The 14,249-nt window shown below is 39.7% G+C and overlaps 1 long non-coding RNA gene across 1 annotated transcript; it reads left to right on the top strand.

Annotated features, from left to right (window-relative positions):
• Positions 1-5,883: 5,883 nt before the first annotated feature.
• LOC110015710 lies at positions 5,884-6,296 on the top strand. The gene is made up of 2 exons (XR_002290955.1): positions 5,884-6,044; positions 6,127-6,296. It is a non-coding gene; the product is annotated as an uncharacterized LOC110015710 (long non-coding RNA).
• Positions 6,297-14,249: the final 7,953 nt, after the last annotated feature.

Below are 14,249 nucleotides of genomic sequence, written 5' to 3'. Positions count from 1 at the left end.
ATCACGACAGCCGAAACAAGCCCTTTATCTACAGGGGCTTATTAAAGTTAATTGAATTAGCGTGTTGTGGTTTCTGAGCCCAAATACGATTAACCCGTTATTACTGTGTTATCAGGGTCCCTTGTTACAGTAACAGCAGGTTACTTTTGGCTCTTGGATCAGCTCTTTCTCTCAGTTTGTCTTGCCTTGGTTTTCAAACCAGATCTATTGACTTTTGAAGACATAGTGACAAAACAGCAGAGCTCAAACCTGTTTTACTGCGATCATCCTTTTTGTCGAGTTTATAGCATTCGCAGTGGTCTTTTAATCATGATAATGCCATTTTTAGGCTAAATAAACAAAAATCTGTGTCCTTTTCTAGGAGATATTTTCTGCAGAGCGCCAAGAGTTCGTTAAAAATTCATCTCCAAGTTGACGGACCGTTGCTGTGGAGTAAGCCTTCCCTCATTTCCCATGATACATTTATTTACACACTCTCCTGCTAGCTTACAGTCCCGCACAACCCCAACCTAACATTACAGGTGCAACAACAATAGCGAGCAATATTGGAGCTTTCAAGCCGTACTGATTGGAGCCAGATTCCAGCTCAGACGAGGAAAACAAAGACGAACATGGTTTTAGTTGTCTGCAAGTGAATTCATCAGAATGGAGCGGAGCAGGGAGCTCGTGGTTTGCACGTAGGTCATAGCAACAGTCTTTTTCCAAAGGCATTTTTTTCGTCTGCTCTTGATAACACCACGATTTGAATAAAGAAATACTCAGAAGTATATTTTTAATCTTAATTTTCTACATACATGTTCTCCATTATGAGAGGTAGACTACAAGAACATCCTCACAAAAAATAAACTCAAAGTGGTATTTTGACCCCTTCACACATCTGCTATTCCTCTAAAAACCTGCTCTCTGCGCACTAGTCCCTCCCCATCCATGAAAACGTGCAAATTCTCACATTGTGTCGTAGATGTTTGAGGAACTGCCCCTTCCAGGGAGAGTCTGCTGGCAGTGATCGGCTAAAACGCCTTTCTTTTATATGCACAACCATGGTTGCAAAAGTTCAGATGTTTGTTTTTGTGGGCGAAATGCAGACACGCCGCCAAGGATGATGCCATAAAATGGGCGGCACCCATAAGGAGCGAAAGGCGGGGCCTCAGAGATCGAGTCGTCTTACTTCTGGTTAGGAAAATGAGCTGTAAAAATAACTCGTGTTTCATTGAAAGAATCTCCCTTTTGTGTGCCAAAGGTAACATATTATCATACATATGGATATAGTTTACTCTGAAAGGCGTAAATACCTTTTCATTGGAGTGGAGATGTGTGAAGGTAAATCTATGTGGTAAGTTTGTACTGTTGTAGGGTTTCTCTATAGCCCAAGAGAAAGTTTTCAGTCACTCAGATGACCAGTATAAGAAGGACCAAAGTCGCCTTCACCTTCCGAGGAGGCTGAGGTGATTTTTATGACTCTGTGGTACCTCATGCCATTGTCTGATTGGGAGTGAGCAGCACCAATGGTCAGGAGGGCCAGCTATGCCCTGGGCTGCTTCTCCTTTGTGGAGGAGGTGGGTAAGAGGAGGATGCTGAACAAACTCTGGTCCATCATGGACAACAGCTCTGACTGAAGGGATGAGAAGTTCCTTCAACAACTCCGAACCCCATGAAATAAAATATCATGAGAAGATATTTCTTTATGTATTCCTTTGTTTGGATATTTGGTGATTTGTAATTTGATGCTGCAATTTGAAGAAACTAAAATGAGTTTAAGGCTCAAAACTCTTTGCTTCTTTACGTCAGACCACGTGGATTGATTTCGGAATCAAATTGTTCAAGTGATCAGATAAAACAGCTCCATGTCATGCGATTAAGAAAAGTTATCTGATAAAGAAAAAAATAAAAGAGTAAGCTTACTACATTCATATGAATGTAAAAACCAATGATCAGAAACTGTGTGCTTCAAAAATAATGGTGGATTTTTGGGTCAAACCATAGAATTCCATTGTAATTCTATTTTACTCTGAGTAAACTTTGTTGGATTACAGGTACAGCATTAAAATGGACGAAGAACCATTTCAGTGACAGGGAACACTTTGAAAGGCTCAAGGATTACGGCGTCCCACAAGAGTCAGTGTTAGGACCCAAAGTATTTTTCACATCAGCAATTGATGCCACGTATCAAAAAGTATTGTTTGTTGTTTTTCCTCTGGCACAGACTTACCCTTTAACACTGGAGGGTCCATTGTTGACACTCTTTTAACTGCCTTAACTCTTCAGCTGTGTATGCAATCAACGTCATTCCTGTGGATTCTACACCGTAGAAAAGCATTGTTAAAAATATGCAACACCTTACGGTAGTGAAGTGCTGAAGAAATCATCATACATCAGGCGTTTCAGACGTGGAAAAAGGGACAAGACTGTTTGTTGCATTAAGCCAATTAGAAAATCCTCTTTTCTCCGAATCAACGGATTTACATCGATGAGTAAACAGTCGAATGTCAAAGAGCGTATGCTTTTTAGGTGTTGCCTGGACAGCTCTGGTGTTAAAAGGCTAAACAAGCTCTTCAGTGATGTACTGATGAGCTTTACTTAAAGTAAAAGCACGATTTGTAAGTAAAACATAAAATAAAAATAAAAAATGTAAAGTATTGATTGATTGATGGATTGATTTCAAGCATTGTAGCCGATGCAATAACGAATGTAAACAGATTTATCAAACTCATTACAGAAATGTTGAAATGCATAGATTTAGAAGTCAGAAAGGTGCACGGTGGCGCAGTGGTTAGCGCTCTTGCCTCACAGCAAGAAGGCCCTGGATTAAGTCCCGGCTGGGGGACCTGGACCAGAACATCAATGGGGGACCTTTCTGGGTGGAGTTTGCATGTTCTCCCCGTGCATGCGTGGGTTTTCTCCGGCTTCCTCCCACCGTCCAAAAACATGCTTCATAGGTTAATTGGTCAACCAAAATTGTCCCTAGGTGTGGATGGGTGTGTGATTGCGGACACTCTACCCTGCGACAGACTGGCAACCTGTCCAGGGTGACCCCTTCCTTCGCCCACAAGTGGCTGGGATAGGCTCCGGCATCCCCGTGACCCCAAAAGGGAAAAACAGATTAGAAGATGAAAGAAAGACAGAAAATAAAACAAACAGAAAAGACACTTAAATAGCATTTAAATGTAGGGACCATTAACATAAGTCAGGTAGAGCTTGATTTATTGCTTAAAAAAGGAGTTTATATAATCCCACCCCTACTGAGTTTTTTATTTGTAGTTTTACAGTTTTTGTAACCTGGTTCTGATCCGATAGATTCTTTTCAAGTTACAAAATCCAGTGCTTTGTCATGATTGATTATCTTCAGAAAACATTCGTTCATGATTTCAGTGAACAGTAACAGTAACCGTTTTGTATTAATCATTGATTATTAGAACACATGATCACAATAAACCAGTAATTATTGCTATGCATTGCAGATCAAGTAAAGAAAATCAATATCTTAATGATTGTAATTCAAACATTTCAGTAATCATTATTGCACATTACACAAAGTACGCTATATTAACTACATAGTACTTCATACCTAGGCTGCACGATATGAGGAAAACTAGCGATATGCGATATTGGTGATTAATATTGCGATAACGATATAATTCGCGGTATATAAACAAATAGCAAAACAACCAAAAACATAATTTCCATTTCACTGCAACAGTTTAAAAATTATACTCCAAATGACCCTCGTCAACGTAGGAGGCAAACATAAAAGGGCTCATCTGATTGATCAACAACGTAAACGGGTCCTTCCGATTGGTTAAATGCATAAAGGGATTTATTTCATTTGTTAAATATTTCAAGCTGCCATGAGTTTGTTTTAGCACATTTAAGGTAACCATTTATTGCGATTTTCGCCGTCTTTTGTGGTATGCATATTGCACAGCTTAATGTCGCGATAACGATAAATTTGCGGTATATTGTGCAGGCCTACTTCATACTATTAATGTAGTATAATAACAAAGATGGAAATTATGATGATAAAAATCCACTGGACATAAAATACAAACAACTGAAATTTACAGACTTAGTAGCTTTTTAAAAAATCACATGTGTTATTCAAAGCAAATATTTACTCATTGCCCCACAAAATTCAAAATCTATTTAATAAAAAGGAAAAGATGAAAGAATAAACCGAACTTTAAATTGGTGTGTCTGCAAACAACAACCAAACAAACAAAAGCCTCTGTGACACAGTTTGCATGTGAATTTGAAAGTGCGTCTTTATTTTAAACCACTAAAAAAACTTGTACACTTACGATTGACAAGTATACCCATTTAGGTGGGAAACATGTAAAGACCTTTTATTTCTGTTATAACATTTGGAGTGAGTGAGACCTGATTGTGTTTGTCTAAAAGACCCCTAGTGGTCACTTGGTAAACTATCCTGGCTCCAGTTTAGGTATTTGGATTTTCAGTCTTTTTTAAAAGCATCGGACAAAGGGGGTCAACGGGATGAAGCATAAAAACAAGGGAGGGAACCACGAGGAATTGACGCACATTAGATGGTCTGCTGGCATTTCTGTTCCTTACCCGGCGGCGGGCTGAAACAGAGTTCTGTGCGCCTCAAAGTAGAGCAGGGTGGGAAGTCAGCTGGTCTCTGAATCTGTGATTAATACAGCAGGGCTGCACTGAGCCACCTCCGCACCATACTGTCCTCACCTCCAATTAGCATGCTAATGAAGCTGCACATGTGACTGTGCACGGAGACTGTGCGTGTGTCACCTGAGGGCTTTTTCTCACAGCGGAGCGTAAACAAAAAAAATAGGCTGACATTCAGAAAAATGACTGCTGCACTGCTAATTGAGAATGGGTGTGTGTGTGTGTGTGTGCTGGTCAAATCTGCTGCTGCCACGGTGACCGGAGAACAGGAATCTTTTCCTCGGAGTGGTTGCACCCGTCACGGTGACCTTTGCTCTTGGCAATCGCTCACAGGTGAACAGTAACAGCTCGCCGTTTGTTATTTACAGGAAGCATTCACACTGCTTTGTGCTGCAAGCATACGGCACCCAGGAAACAGTGTTTGGCCTTTAGACCATGTGGAGCTCTCACTACAATGAGTTGACAGGATGTTGTAGCAATTTAATCAAAATAATAAAATCTTAGATAGTTCTGGTTTGATCTCATAATAAGACTCAATTGGTCAAATTTTATAAAAAGTCACGACCTCTTATTCTACATTACAGGTATCTGTAAAAAAGAAAATAAAAGATCACCTTTGTTCTTTTATTTGGTGGTTTTGTAGAACTCCATATAAATATATATAAAATATATATGTTGTTGTGTTTGATATGAACATTGTGTAATTGTGAATCTCTCTACCCCCAAGATGTTAAGGAAAATGCGAGGTCTACACTATTTTGATCTAGTGGAAAAACAGACAAATAAGTATTTCACCCCCATCAATTAGCTGATGGTACAACCCATATGACACATATTGTCCTAAAGTGCTATAAAGAAATAAAAATCGCATGTTTATTTGCAGAAATCATACGCACATTCTTCCAATAAAGACAAAGAGTTAAAGTTTGACTTCAGTCCATGGTTTCCTTTAAGCCCCTCCTACTGGATCCAAAATGAACAAATGTCAAATTAACTTTAAAACCCAGAATAAAATTCTTCTTAAATTCTCCAGTATTAAGATTTTTTTATACCCAGTTTGGCTTGGATTATTTCAACAAATCCAACTTCTCTCGATTGCATTTTCTTTTGGTCTACATAAGAAAACAACAGACTACAGGGAATAGTTAGTGTAATTCCACATTCAAAAAATGCATCCATGTTATATTAAACGGAAATTTCTCCCATCTTATGACATATTAAACACACTTTTGAGCACAACTATAACAGTCGAATTGTCATGGTGCCTCTGTCAGACTCCTCCCCCTCCAGCTTGGCTCCACTCTGCTCCTGATTATTCTCCAGCTGCCGTCACTCAACTCATCAACCTCTGCTGCTTAAAAGGAGACCCAATGCCAATAATCAGCGCCAGATCGTTGCCCATTTTGGTGACTAGCCTGGTCTCGTCTAGCTCTAGCACATCTTGTTGAATTTCTAGTTCTAGCACTAAAACTTGTTTCATTGTCCCAGGAAACCGGTCCAAGAGTGACGTCAGCACAGTCTCCAGCCTGCTGTCGGGAAGGATCAGTGAACTGCCGCGTCCGCACCTCCAGCCGTGCCACAGACTATCCATCTGGATCACCTCTCGCCAACCCTCTTTGCCAGCCTCAAAGAAAATAATAAATCCTTCTTACCTGCCACGTCCCGGACCTCTTACTGGGTTCCAGCATCTGGGTTCGCCCTGCCTTGAAATCATGACACGAATCCCCCATTTCTTTTGCAGAAGTTTGAGTTTGTTACCCAGTTAAAACAGACTCATGAAAATGGTGTTTTTTTTAACATGTTCCTGTAGCATTCCTGTAGTTGTTACTACGGATGGTGGGCCACAAGCTCCCTGCTCCGCTCTGTTCTAATGCATCCTCTTGGGTTTTTTTTCCTCATCCGAACTGCGGCATCTGACTCCAAACTGTACGGCTGGATGGCTCCAACATTGCTCGCCGTTTTTCTTTGCACTGGTATTGTTAGGTTGGGGTTGTGAGGGGCTGTAAGCTAGCGGGAGAGAGTGTAAACAAAGGGATGATGGGAAATAATTGGTGGCTTACTATGTGCCCATAGTTTCTGCCCACTCTGCAGAAACTATGTTCCATTTTGGCAGTCTTGATTTTGGCTACAAACTGTATAAAAATAATTAAAAGACCACTGGGAACACAATTACGATAAATCAAAAGATGATTGGAGCGAGATTTCAGCAACAGTCGCATTAATAAGCACAAACTTGAACCAATTTGTCAAAGCTAAGAGTTCTCAGGCACACAGACCTGAAATCCAAGTGCATTTTACACTGAAGTCAGGTAATCATAAGATTCTGTTTACTCCGCCTGTCCTTCGGGTCAAAGCCCCAAAATAAAGCAACTTCAGTACATTTTAGATCTAAAGTCTGTTGTGCATGATGAAACAACCTGTTACTTTTATTGGAAGTAAAACAGACACACGAGCATTAAAAATGACAAAGCAAGAAGAAAATATGCAAACGACACAAAAACAACTTAAACGTGTAAAGAAAATATAATTAATTATGTATTTTTAATAGACTGAAGAAAAATGCTTTTTTTTAGTTCATCCAAATACTAATGGATAAAATAGTTCCAGCCTTGCTTTCAGGTTAGTGCATTTTACACAAACGCAAAGAAAAATTAACGACATCAACACTCGCAGACGTGGAAAACAGCAAGCCGCATAGCTACACCACAACCTTTGCAGTAATCAGTTCTGTCTGATGGGCCTCTTTAATTAACCTTGTAGGAAATTAATCCCTATGTTAAATGGACAAGAAAAAGATGTTTGATTACCACCACGAGTCAACTGGGACTTCTGCCTCTGTCTAATTGCCCAGGAAGTGAGAACAAGAAGGGGGGGGGGGGGGCACAAACGAGAAACTGAAACTGATAGGAAGAGGGAGGTGAGGAGGGAAAGCAGAGCGCGCCGAATCCTGTGGTGTCATTAGCGTCAGTGTGAATGTCAGTCAGTCCCTGAAGCGCTGATAAGGCTCCACCAAGAGGAGGGATGGCAGAGATGTGGGGGGTAAAACGAGGAGGGTGGAAAAAGAGAGAAGACATTTTCGTTGAGAGTGAGAGCTTCAAAATATTCTATAAAATAAAATCAAAAAAAATGTCAGGCTAGCTGCTAACAAGACAACATTACACCAAAGCCAGAGCTTTCAACAGAATGTCCTCAAACCAAAAAAAAGCTCTGCCTCAATTAAACGCTTGGACAGTTGAACTTTTGGACTGACTCAGTTGGACTTGTTTTATTCTTGCAACATTTTTATTGTAAAATTAATTAATCCAACTTTTATGCAACCAACACATTATAAAGAAATCCAACAAGTTATAAATTCTCCAGTGATTTTGTTAGCTTTTGTTATTTTCAGAGTGAGTAAATGCAGGAAAGTGATCTTTTATCTTACATGGATCACTAAACTGCCGTAAAGATACAAAACTGTCAAAAGTCTCACGCCCAGAAAAACTATTTTACGAAAAACAGAGTAAATTAGAGCAGCAAAGTAACTATCCAACACCCTAAGATGATAGAGTGAATCAGATTGAATGATTATCCCTTCCCCCTTCTCTGTTTGTGTACTGGGGGGTTCCATTCTGGGACCTCTGCCCTGTCTCTATTCAAATGTATGCCGACGATACAGTAATTTACACACATGGTGAAAACATGACTCGAGTTGCTGAGATGCTTACTGCCAATGTCTCATGTCGCAAAAATGGTTTATCAGTCACGTTTTAAACTCAATATAAATAAAACAGTTGCAATGTTCTTTTCTGAATATAGAATCACAAGTCCAGAAGATCAAAAATGAGAAAAGTTGTGTCAGAATTCAAGTATCTTAGAATCCTAATGGATTCTAATCGGAAGTTTGAATCACGAACCAAAAGAGTCTGTAATCATGTCAAGTTCAGTTGGTCAAATTTCCTGTTCATAAAAGAGCAGTTATCGTTGGGGGCTGCTAGTCTGAGGCGAACAAAACAATTTTAGTCACTGTATAAACAAAGTGTTGGACAAAAAACTATTAAGAAATCATCTTTGTCTTTTCTAGCCTTTGTCTGATATGTAAAATAGTGAATATTCTTTCATCTCCTTTACTTTTTCACTTTGTAAACACTTGAACCAGCTCACAATGAGTCCCGCAAGGGTCAGCTCGAGGAGATTGTATTGTTCCTTTGCAGAAACGTCTTTGGTCAAATAACCTTCTGTCCCAGCAGCACAGTAGAAGTCTGTCCCTCAGAAGATCAGAGGACTAGACTCACAAAGACTGTTTATAAAAAAAACATCTTAACTGGCTGATGACGCATCAGACATGTCAACATATAAAACTTATTAATTCTCCAAATGTAATCATGTCTGCAAGTTCAAATCCTTAATGGAGTCAATTTATTTACATTTTTACAAAGTTATTGTCAACCTCTACGGCTCATTTGTGTTCACATTTTATTGTCAAGATACAATTCTTACTGCTCATTTGCCAAATTTTTCTCTTTTCAAATGTTATGTTCTCACTGTTTTTATGCTTACATTTTGTTTTTAGTTTTACGTTTTTAAGGGAGACAATTTTACTATCAGTCCAAGGACAACAGAGGCAGTAATCTTATTTAATGTGCAATGGCCCTGTTGAATAAATTGAATGAAATTAAATAAAATTCATAACAGTCAAGAGCAAAAACCCCTGAAAAAGTTTACTTGAAGATTTTTCGAGTTCATGTTAAGACAGAAATATCTGCACAAAATCTTAAGGTTGTGGGCCGCTTGGTCAACCTGTTGAGCCAAAATGTTTATGCACATTTTTTTTTCTGTGAGCATGCTGTAGGCAGCAGATTATAAACACTTATCCAGGATGTAAGGGTACATTAGGGAAGTGTAGATTGTACATTTTTTGTTGTAGCCTCAACCACCCAATGTAAGAACTCAGAAGACCTTCTGTAGAGAAAAACAGGAAACTGTTCCTCTGTGAAATGTCTCATTTGGATGTTCTTGCTTCATTGCTGTTCCCAGAGGTGCGTTTTGAAAGCAGGTGCCTCTCCTCACTCCTGGTTTCTCAGGATATTTTCACTGACCTCAGCTCCCCATGACTCATCCTGTGGTGACTCTGTGATTAGGCTGTGCTATTCCATCTGCATCACCGTTTCAGTTTTCAGTCCGGAGTGACAGAAAAAAACTGGTTACTTTTTAGTGAAACAGAGACGAGAAGTTCAGCTCATTTAAATCTATTTTCCCTTTTTTTGGGAACTGAGAAATTTGTTAGTACTTTAGGTGAACTTCAAACAGTGTCTGCCAATTACAAGAGTACAAGCAGATGGTAAAACCGTTGAATGTGACTGACAGGCGGTACAGTGTGGTGAATAGCACAGTGTGGTCCATTGAATGCATTGGTTACTGTGTTGGCGCTTTTTCTGCGCCAACTGTTTGGTTCTTCAATTTAAAGGTTTTGTTATTTTTATTTGATCGGAAAAATTTTAGAGAAAAAAAAATTCATTTAAAAAAAAGTCTAACAATCCTTACTTGCTTTTTTCCCCATAAGTTTCCTTTTTAATTGGAGTTTTATTCAGTTTAAAACTGTACACTACATTACAATATGAAAACATAAGTTAACTATGGCTTGTTAAAGTTCCACATGGGCATCTTTACAGCTACTTGTTTTTATCAGGATTACATCGTTTTAACAAAATAAAACCCCCCTTTTTTTTTTTAAAGGACAGTAGTTCAATGGAAATTCACCTGTGAGTTGTGCAGGACCGTTGGCGTGAAGCAACCCCGCCCTCTTTACGCATCCCTATTGCCGAGAGCTCACAGTACTCTCCGCACTAGCTGACAGCCCCTCACACCCCATGACCAAACTTTACGAGTGCGTCAAAACGATGAGCAATTTCAGAGCTTTGCAGGCATGCAGTTGAGCCAGATTCCAGCTCAGACGAGGAAAACGAAGAAGATCCAGTCGTCTACAAGCGGATGCATCGGATGGAGCGGAAGCAGGAAGCCTCATTCCTGCCTGGCTTATTTTGACAAATGTGCACTTAAAAACAGCATTTTATTTCGTCTGCTCCCATTTCACAATGATCTGAATGAATAAATACTCGGAAATGTAAATTAATAAAATGATTTCTTATTAAATAATAATAATAATGGATTGGATTTATCTGCGCTTTTCAAGACACCCAAAGCGCTTACATTATGTCCATCATCAGAAAAAAGAACGTTTTAGAAAAACCAAAAACACAATTTTCATCAGAGTGGGTCTTCAAGTCAATTGGTTTGTTTGATAGGAACGATGTACACTGATGATCATCTGTATAAAAGACAAAATCAGGACAATTCTTATGATTTGGCTAAAAATAAAAAGTAATTTTTTTAGCTTTTCATGTGTTAAGCCCTGGGTTTTAAAAAGCTGCCATTAAAGCTGGTACTCGTGTTTTAAACGGCCGTTGTAACAAAAACACGCCGCAGATGTGGCATTTGTACAAATATTAAAACACGCACAAAATGGAAAGTTGTGGTAAGCCTTGAATGTTTCTTTTCTTCCTTTGAGCAAAAGAAAAACTTTTACCTTAAAAAAAATGTAATGCTTTTTGACACGTGAAATCAGAATAAAATGTCTTGAAAAATTAAAAGCCGACGTTTTGTTTTTGTAACTTTTTGATTTGCCAAAATAAGCATCGGTCCAGTCCCCCCAACCCCCCCAGAAAATGAGTAGAAGGCAGTAAAATGTTCATAAACAACAAACGTGCCTTTTAGAGTGAAAGATTTTAGTTTTAGATGCCATGAAAAAATACAAACCATATCTTAGTTAAAGATGATTAGTCGGCATGAGTGTGAACACATGTGATGTCTGGAAGAGTGTTCTTACGCCGTTCAGCTGAACAGAAGCAAAAGGTCAACCTTTTTCCTACCAGAGGTTAATACAATCCCCATTACCGCTTCCTGCTGCCCAGGCGGGGCAGAGGAGGCGGGCCGTGGAGGAGGATGAGAGGGTCCACAGAGAAAGGGCCAACTCTGACGTGACAGTGACAAATTGCCTTGTATTTATTCAAATTGTGAAACGGGATATTTTGACTGTTTTGTAATGTCTGTGTTCAGAGGGTTTGACCTTACTGATGAGTTAAGACTAACAAGCTTTTAATGAGGGTAGAAAGAGAAAAAGGTAGAAGGAAGACAGTAAAGTTAGAGGATGCTCGACTAACTATGTCCAAACAGACTGAAGTGCAAACTCCATGAGACGTCCTATTTATCAGGTACATGGAAAACTGAACTCCTTTTTTAACGTTGAGTTGTTTTTTTCTACTAATTGAAAACAAAACATGTATTTCCTGTGAGGTTCAATTACCTTTATTTTTCAAAAAAACAGATTTTTAAAACTGCTGATGTGAAAAAAAGGTGGAAAAGAAATCAAATGACAAAATTATAAAAAATAAAAACACAAGAAACTGGTAAAGGTAGTATGGGACATCGCTAATTAGATGACGACATCTGTCCATCATTTCAACCCGAAAATTGTTTCACATGATACTAAATACGCTCCGTATTAATCGTAAAACTGTTATTATTTAGACATTGAGTTTTCATAACTGCATCTTCAAACATCAAACATCAAAATCAGCATGATGTTTCAAATCTTTTCCGGTTTCCTATTGTGTTTCATTTTTAAGATTTTAAATGCACTTTTTTGGTCATTGTTTTTTTTTTAAATTGTGCGTTTTCTAAAATGTAACATTTTTTCCCTTTTGTTCAACTTTCTTAACCGTTGTTATGATCGTTGACATATTTTTGCACCAAGTGATTTGTTTGCACTTCAGAGCTACCATAGTTTTTTTTTTTGCCTTGTACTCTGCTAGTTTGCACAAAATCTCTTTGCACAATTGCATTTATTGACATCACATCCGCCTCATCACCCGTTTTGATCTGCCTTTGTCTTGTTTGTCTTAGTTTTGATGTTTGTACGCCGTTTGTCGTGGCCCGGAGCGACGTCATTTCGCTCGGCGGTGCGTCCTCAATGCGGAGCACGGATGACAATTATGAAGAAAGCAGAATCTATTTCATCAATAAGAAACCACAGAGGTTAGTTAGAGAGAACAAGCACAATCCCATCCTCTCAGGGTGTGGAGTGACGATGATAAAACGTAATGATCAAGGTCTTCACAGGTGGGTTTTGGCTCAACGTTTAGTACCATCAAAACGCTTGTGTACTGCAGATTTTCTTTGTGTTATTTTCCATTTTATTTTGTAGCACATTTCTCTTTCAGGTTTGCTTCACTTCCTGTCCATCAGTTCCCCTCCTCTTTAGCTGGTGAAGCCATTTAAACCTTTTTGTCTCCTCCCACATCCTCCTTAACTCACAACGACCACCGTTTTTTTGCTTTCTCTTCAAACACACAAACTTTTGACAGTAACTTTTCAAAAAAAGAAAGAAAGAAATGGTCTTGTGATCCTATTTTTGAATACACTCCTGAGCCATCTTGGCCGGGACTTTTATTCTGAAAAGATGAATAAAGCTTGCCTGGCCTTGGGTTGGAGCAAATCTTTACTGTATTTAACTCGGTAAAACCTTAATGTGCACAAACTTAATGCATATTTTTCTGGAAGTGAGATTTTTAAACAGTTCTTAGTCGGAAGTGAAAAAGAGGGGGACCTCTTAGAGTAGAGGGTTAGCACAACATCTCAGACCTCCTGCATTCTTTCATCTGGCAGTTTGAACATCCTCCAGTCCCCTCTGCTCCTTCTATCCCACTCTTAAATAAATCCTCTCCTTTCTGACAGCCTTAAATAAATCCTGCCTGATGCGAGATTTGGCAGCTCCCTCCTGACCCGGACAATACCCCTCTGAATCTGCACACACAAAAGAGCCCTGAGGCGGGACTGCGACCCCTCAGGCTCTGACTTTCCGTGAGAGAAACAGTCCAAGTCCTTGTGGACTCAGATGTCCTCCTGGCTGCTGTAGCCGACTCTGCTCCACGTTCCTTTCTTTTTTCTTTCCCCACCTCTCGTCCTCTTTCGCCCGCCTTTCCTCCCAGCCTCTCTGGAGACTTAGTGATAACCAGCCCAGCAGTGAGGAGGAAGGGGGCGCAGGAAAGGGGGGGTGCAGGGTGGTGAGAGCGAGGTGTGATGTCCAGACTCAGGGATATTTAATCCTCACTGCGAGGGGTGAGCGTCTCTCTCCCTGTTTGGCTTTGGGAGATCAAAGCGTCCGTTTAGATTCTGCCAGAGATCACTTGCGCTTTCCCCCTGAGTGGGCCGGAGACTCGCACACCAACGCAGACTCTCACGTGGGAAGCGTGGAGGATGTTGGCGGTAATGAGGCCGTGATTGACGGGACTGTTTTGGAACATCTTGAACCACCTGTTTCAGACGGAGGCCAGCCTGTAATCCAACGGGAATATCACAAACTGGCTACTACTCACTTGAGTTCCGCCTTCCTAGGTTCACAAATCCACTTCCAGCGGCAGAGAGAAATCAATTCATCCAAACACCAAGAAAATAAAGTAAAAAATGTAGAGAGCCATTCCGATTGAAATCGTTGTTTTTGTTCTTGTAGCATTTTTCTCATAATATTAATTGACGTATTTCTGAGCAGAAAAGAAAAAAAAACGCAACTAAAA

Source organism: Oryzias latipes, chromosome 10 (assembly GCF_002234675.1).
Source record: "Oryzias latipes chromosome 10, ASM223467v1".
Taxonomy (NCBI): Eukaryota; Metazoa; Chordata; class Actinopteri; order Beloniformes; family Adrianichthyidae; genus Oryzias; species Oryzias latipes.
The sequence above is the reverse complement of the archived record's forward strand: the minus strand, read 5'-3'. Positions and strand labels throughout refer to the sequence as shown.